This window comes from Haemaphysalis longicornis, unplaced genomic scaffold, assembly GCF_048455015.1.
Source record: "Haemaphysalis longicornis isolate Haplotype H1 unplaced genomic scaffold, Haemaphysalis longicornis Haplotype H1 scaffold_5, whole genome shotgun sequence".
Lineage (NCBI taxonomy): Eukaryota > Metazoa > Arthropoda > Arachnida > Ixodida > Ixodidae > Haemaphysalis > Haemaphysalis longicornis.
In genome coordinates this window covers 83,641,500-83,649,801 of record NW_027526385.1, presented here as the reverse complement: position 1 = coordinate 83,649,801, position 8,302 = coordinate 83,641,500, and the positions used below count along the sequence as shown (strand labels likewise).

At 51.0% G+C, this 8,302-nt stretch overlaps 1 pseudogene; it reads left to right on the top strand.

Annotated features, from left to right (window-relative positions):
* Positions 1-6,821: 6,821 nt before the first annotated feature.
* Positions 6,822-7,993, top strand: LOC144139799 (uncharacterized; annotated as a pseudogene).
* Positions 7,994-8,302: the final 309 nt, after the last annotated feature.

The window sequence follows — 8,302 nt, the reverse complement described above, 5'->3', positions numbered from 1 at the left end:
CGCGGCAGCAGGGACGGGTTTTCGTCGACTTCCAGTGCACAGAGTGGGTCGTCACGCTCCGATGGTTGGCGACGAGTCAAGGTGCGCTGCCTGCACAACTCGTCGTAACTTTGGCACAAGCTTACGAATACGCTTACGTTTTCGGGGCTTTTCGCAAGCAGCATCTGGAACGCGTCCTCGTCTATGCCATTAAGGATGTGCTTCACGGTGTTGGGCTCAGCATCGACTGGTTCACTCGCCGGCAGAGATCTACCACATCCTCAATGTAGCAGGTGAAGGTCTCACCGGCCTGTTGAGCCCGCTATCTTAGGCGCTGCTCCGCGAGAAGCTTGCGCAGAGCTGGGCGACCGAATATGCCAGTAATATTCGTGGTAAATGCGGTCCATGTTGACCTATCAGCTGGATGGTTGAGAAACCATTGTTCGGCCTCCCCCCTCAAGGAGAAACCCGCGTTACTGAGCTTCGTGACATCGTCCCATCGATTGTACGCGCTTACTTGTTCAAAAGAAGAAAGTTAGTCCTCGACGTCCTGGTCGTCCGCGCCACTGCACTGCGGTGGGTCACGATGGCGCATCGCACCGGAGCAGATGACACCCGGCGGGGAAGGTGCCGCGGTGTGTTGGGCATCAGTAGGCATGGCTGGCTCAGTGGGAGATGGCAGGGTGCGACTTCGATTCCCATTTTCTGATTCGCTACATGCTTAGCGAGGGCCTCTATTCTGGCAGTCTTGGTGCCAAAGGGAGCTTAAGAGGGTTCAACGCTGATCGACCACTCTCGACATGTCGTAGACACTCGAGTCACGGCCCGGGGGTTAAAAAGAAGGTCCCCTTAACCTCGAGTAGTCCGAGTGGCTCTGGCTACCACCCCGAAGTGTAGGAAACAAAAATACCTTAACATAAATATCCGAGAAAGTGCTGGGGAAACATCCCCGCCGGTAGCGTAGTGGTTATCGCACCAGACCGGTATTCTGGAGGTCGTGGGTTCGGATCTTACCCGGCGGGCATTTTTTCACCACTTTCTTTTCGAATCAAAAAATTCTTCATCTCTTTCTATGACGCCCCACAACCTCCCCTTTGCTTTCCGAGGTTTTCTTGACTGCCAACCCTTACTTTCTGTCTTATTTCACGGAGCCCCTCATTTCCCATTTTCTGATTCGCTAAATATATATATATATATATATATATATTTTATATATATATATATATATATATATATATATATATATATACATATATATATATATATATATATATATATATATATATAAATATATATATATATATATATATATATATATAGCGGTTCCGAAAATGGGAAAGGACGGACTCGGTGAACTAAGGCAGAATAAGATTTGCCAATCAAGAAAAATTCGGAAAGCAAAGGGGGGAATGCGGTAGGTCATAGAAACAGATGAAGAATTTTTTGAGTCCGAAAGAAAGTGGTGAAAACATGCCCGCCGGGTGGGATCCGTACCCACGACATACAGAATTCCGGTAAGGTGCGATGACCAAAGACACCTTAACCAAACAAAAACAAAAAAGACCTTAACATAACCACGCGAGAAAGTGGTGGGGAAACAGCCCAGCGGGTAGCGTATTGGTCATCGCACCAGACGCGTATTCTGGAGGTCGTGGGTTCAGATTCCACCCGGCGGCCAATTTTTCCCCACTTTCTCACTCAAAAAATTCTTTATCGTTTTCTATGACCTACCGTATTCCCCCTTACTTTCCCAGGTTTTCTTGACTACCAACACTATTATATATATGTATATATATTGTAATTATCTCAGTGTTCGGTGGTGGGAAGCACGAGGCGTGCACACGGAGTCGATGACGACAGACGCCACAACATGAAGGGTAAACGTGGAGCATTGTATTTGTTTATTTATTTATTTATTTAAGAACATACTGCAGGCCATGTAGGCCCAAGCAGGAGGGGCATAATGTGGTAACAGTATCAACGAAATACAAACAGTAAACAGCAAAGAGCAGAAACAAGAACTGAAGTATAAAACAGTGAACGCTACAGGCAACTCAAATGCACAACTAAACATTTGCCTCAAATAAACCAAGAGAACTTAGACAATTTTCGGGTGTATTGTTCCAATCATTAATTGTGCGAGGAAAAAAGGAAAATTTCAACAGATTGGTGTAGGCGAACATTGGGGTTAAGGACAGAGAATGGGAATGACGAGTACGGCGAGTGGCAAGGGGTTTCAAGAATGCGGCGAAAGGGTATTATGCGGCGAAAGCGGCTCAAAAGGGTCAAAATGGGAAGTAACCGAAACGTTACACACGCGGCATACGCGAATGAAAAAAGAAGAAAAACAACAGACGGGATTCAGTCCTGAACCTTCTAACAGTCCCGCGCAAGTCCCAGTTCAGCGAGGGTAGCGTACGCCCCACGTACCCGTGCAATCTAGACTGGGCTCACATGGATTGTCGCAGCCACACTAGCCGAGGGTCACAGACGTGCTGGTCCCGTTTGGCTGGCCCCACGTCACTCGAACCACACATGGCCCGACCCGGTGGCGCAGCCCAGTAGGAACATGAGGCGGCCCGGCGAGGTAGCACGGACCTCTCGCCCGGAGGCCCAAGAGAGGTAGGCAGGGGCGGCGGCCCCGACGGGTGGTCCTCTCGAACCGATAGCGGCCCCGCCTGAGGGTTGATGACCATACACCCCGGCGCAAGACACGGGTGCCCGGTGTGGTGGCGGGTACGAGCGACCGGCGCTACTCCACGGCCCCCGTTATGCGGCGTTCACTGGCGACCTTCCGGCGCGGTAGCATGGGCGCCGTCGGTGGGTGTAGATCACGTTCGGTGCTGTCCTAGCTCACACCGAGCTTCCGCCGACCGATGGCGGTCCCCGTCGCGTTCCATCTGCTTACGCGCTCGCGCACCGGGGCATTATTGTCCTCTAATTGCCAGCATGCCTGTTCGGGGACTGGCGGTACCATTACAATATATATAAATATATATATATAAATAATAATATATATATATATATATATATATATATATATATATATATATAGGGAGTAGTAGAACTTTGAAGATGGTAGAGAACACAAGAGAAGAAAAACTTCGAACAAGGTAAAAGCACGATTGTGGCATACGTTTCAGCAAAGAGAACTTGCTTTCCTCAGGGCAATCTCTCGCCTGGCAGGCAGGGTTTATATAGGGGTAGGACCCCAGGTGAAAGGAGAGGGAAAGATGGAAGGGAAATTGAGCAAGCTGATTGGTTTCGGAGTGTGTCGGGGGAGAGATTGAGGGGCCAAGAAGGTTGTCTAGTTTAAGCCGCGAAGTAGGTCACACGGAAGTCAGCTGGTGGTTGATATTCGTGGAATTTTCGGACAGAAAGGATGAGAGGGTGCTTATTGACACGCCGCGGGGTATAGGAAAAGGATCTCAGAACCGCCGGAAGCAGACCAGGCGGTGAGGGTGGGGTCCTCATCAGAAACTATCTGCAAGCCTCAGGTCAAAAGAAAAGATAGACACGGGGGAAAACTAACTAGGTCAAGAAAAAAATAAAAAAGGAGAAAAAACAGGGAGGGAAACCACATAAACCCACACACAAAAGAAAAAGCAATGGCCCGGCAGCTGAAATGGCACGTGTAACCCATGGCAACATTCCTGGTACAGGCCTGTCCTGAAACTCAAAAACGAAAAGATAAAGTTAGAGTGACGTACGGGGCACAAGACCACGCGGAGTAAAAAAAAAAGAAATTAAATAAATAAAATTTAACTCCAAAAGCAAAGGTTGGAGGCATGAGGGCGAGCATTAAGCTAGACACTAACGAATGAAAAAAAAAAGAAAAAGAAATTAGGTGACCAGGTACAGAGCAGAGTGAACGGTCATAGTCTTTGGATGAGGAATATGCACGAAAATGCCTAATGCTGTATTCCCGGTGAATATCGCAAGGATTCCAAGTTGCCCTCCTCCATCCTCCATAGCTGTAGCGCAGCATTTCAACCAACCAGGCCACAATTTTGATGACCTTAAGGTATATATATTTCAGTCAAATTTTAAGTCCCCTAGGGACAGGAAATACCGAGAATCCTACTTAATTCACAAATTCAACTCCATGGAATCTGCTGGAATTAATGCGTCTAAGGGCAACTTGGAATCCTTGCGATATTCACCGGGAATACAGCACTAGGCATTTTCGTGCATATTCCTCATCCAAAGACTATGACCGTTCACTCTGCTCGGTACCTGGTCGCCTAATTTCTTTTTCTTTTTTTTTTCATTCGTTAGTGTCTAGCTTAATACTCGCCCTCATTCCTCCAACCTTTGCTTTTGGAGTTCAATTTTATTTATTTAATTTCTTTTTTTTTTACTCCGCGTGGTCTTGTGCCCCGTACGTCACTCTAACTTTATCTTTTCGTTTTTAAGTTTCAGGACAGGCCTGTACCAGGTATGTTGCCGTGGGTGACACGTGCCATTTCAGCTGCCGGGCCATTGCTTTTTCTTTTGTGTGTGGGTTTATGTGGTTTCCCTCCCTGTTTTTTCTCCTTTTTTATTTTTTTCTTGACCTAGTTAGTTTTCCCCCGTGTCTATCTTTTCTTTTGACCTGAGGCTTGCAGATAGTTTCTGATAAGGACCCCACCCTCACCGCCTGGTCTGCTTCCGGCTGTTCTGAGATCCTTTTCCTATACCCCGCGGCGTATCAATAAGCACCCTCTCATCCTTTCTGTCCGAAAATTCCACGAATATCAACCACCAGCTGACTTCCGTGTGACCTACTTCGCGGCTTAAACTAGACAACCTTCTTGGCCCCTCAATCTCTCCCCCGACACACTCCGAAACCAATCAGCTTGCTCAATTTCCCTTCCATCTTTCCCTCTCCTTTCACCTGGGGTCCTACCCCTATATAAACCCTGCCTGCCAGGCGAGAGATTGCCCTGAGGAAAGCAAGTTCTCTTTGCTGAAACGTCGGCCACAATCGTGCTTTTACCTTGTTCGAAGTTTTTCTTCTCTTATATATATATATATATATATATATATATATATATACAGAAGGATAGGGCAGCAGTCTACAACGCCAAAGGAGGCATAGGGGTGTGGTTGGGCTCTTTTCTTTTTCACTACGGTTAATGAAGTAAACATTTTTTTTTAATATACAGAAGAAAGAAAGAAAGAAAAACACGCGCCCAGAGTGGGGACCGAACCCACGCCTTTCGATTACATGTCGAATGCCTTACCAATTCGGCTATCTGGGCGACTGTGTTCTCCTTCACTTTCTGGGCTATTTATATTTACTAGAAGTGTATCTGACGCTTGAGGGTGGTGGCCAGCGCCACTCTGACTACACGGGGAGAAGGGGACCTTCTTTGCAACCCCCGGTGCGTGACTCGAGCGTCTACAGCCTGTCATGAGCGGGTAACTGGCGGGAAGCCCTCCTATGCTACCTAGGCATCAACGCTGCCAGAACCGAGACCCTCGCTAGGCTTTCGCAGAATAATATAGTAAGGAAATGAGGGGCTCGTTGAGGAAATACAGAAGGATAGGGCAGCAGTCTACAACGCCAAAGGAGGCATAGGGGTGTGGTTGCGCTCTTTTTTTTTTCACTACGGTTAATGAAGTAAACATTTTTTAAGTGCGATGCACTTTATAAGCGACCCTGAATCCGCCGTCCGCATTGCTCCTCCTCCTCTCCCCTAGCAACGGCGCGAGGAGCGGAGAGGAGCGTCTGTAGCAACGGCGCAGCGACGTCACACCCCAGGTCACCCGCGCGCGCTCCGCCTCCCGCTCCGTGGCTGCGCGCGCCCGCGCCGGCTCCCGCACCGCTCCTCGCGCCGTGACGTCACACTCCCACGTGACCGCGCGCTGGCGCCTTTGCGTCTGCTCCCCCTCTCCTCGCGCCGTGACGTCACATGCTCTGCAGCTGGCGCGCCTCTCCCCCCGTCAGGTTTGCACTCACCCTCGGCGTGCGCCTCTCCCCTCGCCTGACAGCTCCCCCTCGCCGGTACTGCGCCTCTCAAGGCGATGGCAGAATTACTACGCTGTGTACTCTCGGCGCAAGAAATGCATTCGCACTTCCTCACGATTCCCTTCGGGGAGGTGGGGGCAATATTTTTTAATATACAGAAGAAAGAAAGAAAGAAAAACACGCGCCCAGAGTGGGGACCGAACCCACGCCTTTCGATTACATGTCGAATGCCTTACCAATTCGGCTATCTGGGCGACTGTGTTCTCCTTCACTTTCTGGGCTATTTATATTTACTAGAAGTGTATCTGACGCTTGAGGGTGGTAGCCAGCGCGGAGAAGGGGACCTTCTTTGCAACCCCCGGGGCGTGACTCGAGCGTCTACAACCTGTCATGAGCGGGTAACTGGCAGGAAGCCCTCTTATGCTACCTAGGCATCAACGCTGCCAGAACCGAGACCCTCGCTAGGCTTTCGCAGAATAATATAGTAAGGAAATGAGGGAAAAGAGCCCAACCACACCCCTATGCCTCCTTTGGCGTTGTAGACTGCTGCCCTATCCTTCTGTATTTCCTCAACGAGCCCCTCATTTCCTTACTATATTATTCTGTGAAAGCCTAGCGAGGGTCTCGGTTCTGGCAGCGTTGATGCCTAGGAAGCATAAGAGGGCTTCCCGCCAGTTAACCGCTCATGACAGGCTGTAGACGCTCGAGTCACGCCCCGGGGTTTGCAAAGAAGGTCCCCTTCTCCCCGTGTAGTCAGAGTGGCGCTGGCTACCACCCACAAGCGTCAGATACACTTCTAGTAAATATAAATAGCCCAGAAAGTGAAGGAGAACACAGTCGCCCAGATAGCCGAATCATTCTGTTTCCGCCTACCGATAGGAGCGGACGCAGGATGGATGGCTCCGTGCGAGCTGCGATAACGGCCGGTGCCGGCCGTGGTGAACCGGTTACTTCTTTGCCCAAGGATTACCGTGTTGTTCTGCCCCCCCCCTGCTCACCGGAGAAGCGATGAATCGTGTGGTTGTTCTGCACTGCGACGTCGGCGGTCGACCGTACAGAATTGACGACTTCAGGCAGCCGTTGAAGGACACTGGAGTGATACAGGAAGTTTGTGGCATAGGGGCCTACCAGATGTCCCACGTCTGGCTGATAAATTTTCGGACGGACGGAGCGAAGAAAAAACTGCTGGAAAGCGGCCCGTTGAGCGTGAAAGGACGGCCATGCCTTGTAGTCGAACCCGTAAGGCACGAACTTCGGGTGAAGCTGCACTGGGTTGCCTTCAACGTTACCAACGAGACTATAAGGAAGATATTCGTCGAGTACGGCGACGTGAAGGAGGTGACGAGTGACAAGTGGCGTGTTCAGGACTTTGAGAGCTCCGAGTCGACAACCCGGATAGTGCGCCTAGTTTTGCATGAAGGTGTCACGCCGGACAGGCTTCCCCACCAGCTGCGGTTAGGCCCCGGCACGGCGCTCGTCGCGGTGCCTGGGCGAGCCCCACTGTGCCTCTGGTGCCGCAGAGCCGGGCACATTCGCCGAGAATGCCGGGCCCCCAGGTGCACGGAGTGCCACGCCTTTGGGCAAGAGAAGGCGGACTGCACCCGCTCGTACGCTCGGGCTGTGGGTCGAGGCTTGGAAAGTGACAACAGCGAACTCGTTATGGACGAGGAAGAAGCAGAGGGAGCAGCGGCACCCGCAGCACCTGAACCCAGGACCCACCACCACCCCGAGCCGGAAACGGACGCGGATACCACAAGAAAGGACGAGAGCAAGCCACTGACGTCGGAGGGGCGTAGCGCGCCAGCAGACGATCCGCCGCGGCAGGCCACCGCTCAAGACGGGGACAGTGCTGGAACCACCAAGGACGAGATCGAGAGGATGGACCTCGAGGTTCAGCCGAGCAAGCGTCGGCACGAAGATGGCCCGGAGACTGCGGACGAACCAAACCAGCGAAAGCCAGAACCGCCGTGGCAGGCTGGTCGGGGAAAGAAGAATCAGCGAGCCGCCACTACTAAGCCAGGGGTGGCATCGCCGGGAAAAGGCGGCACGAAAATCACCTGACCACTTGTAGGACCGGGCACACTGTATGGCGCAAGATAAAGGTAAGCACTTTACACTTGGTCTGGTCCCTCCAAAATGACGGCCCTCTGTAAGCCCTTTCGAATAGCTACCCTCAATGCACGAGGACTTTCAGCTAAGCGAAAGTAGAATCAGCTGTACCGCATGGTTACGGAGCGAGACCTAGACGTCGTCGCCATACAGGAGACGAAAGTCGAAAGTGAGGATCAGACCGACTGTATGGTGCGTCCCTTTACAGCACACTATTATGCATGTGTTAGTCACGCGGTTGGAATGTCGGTGGGGTGCGTT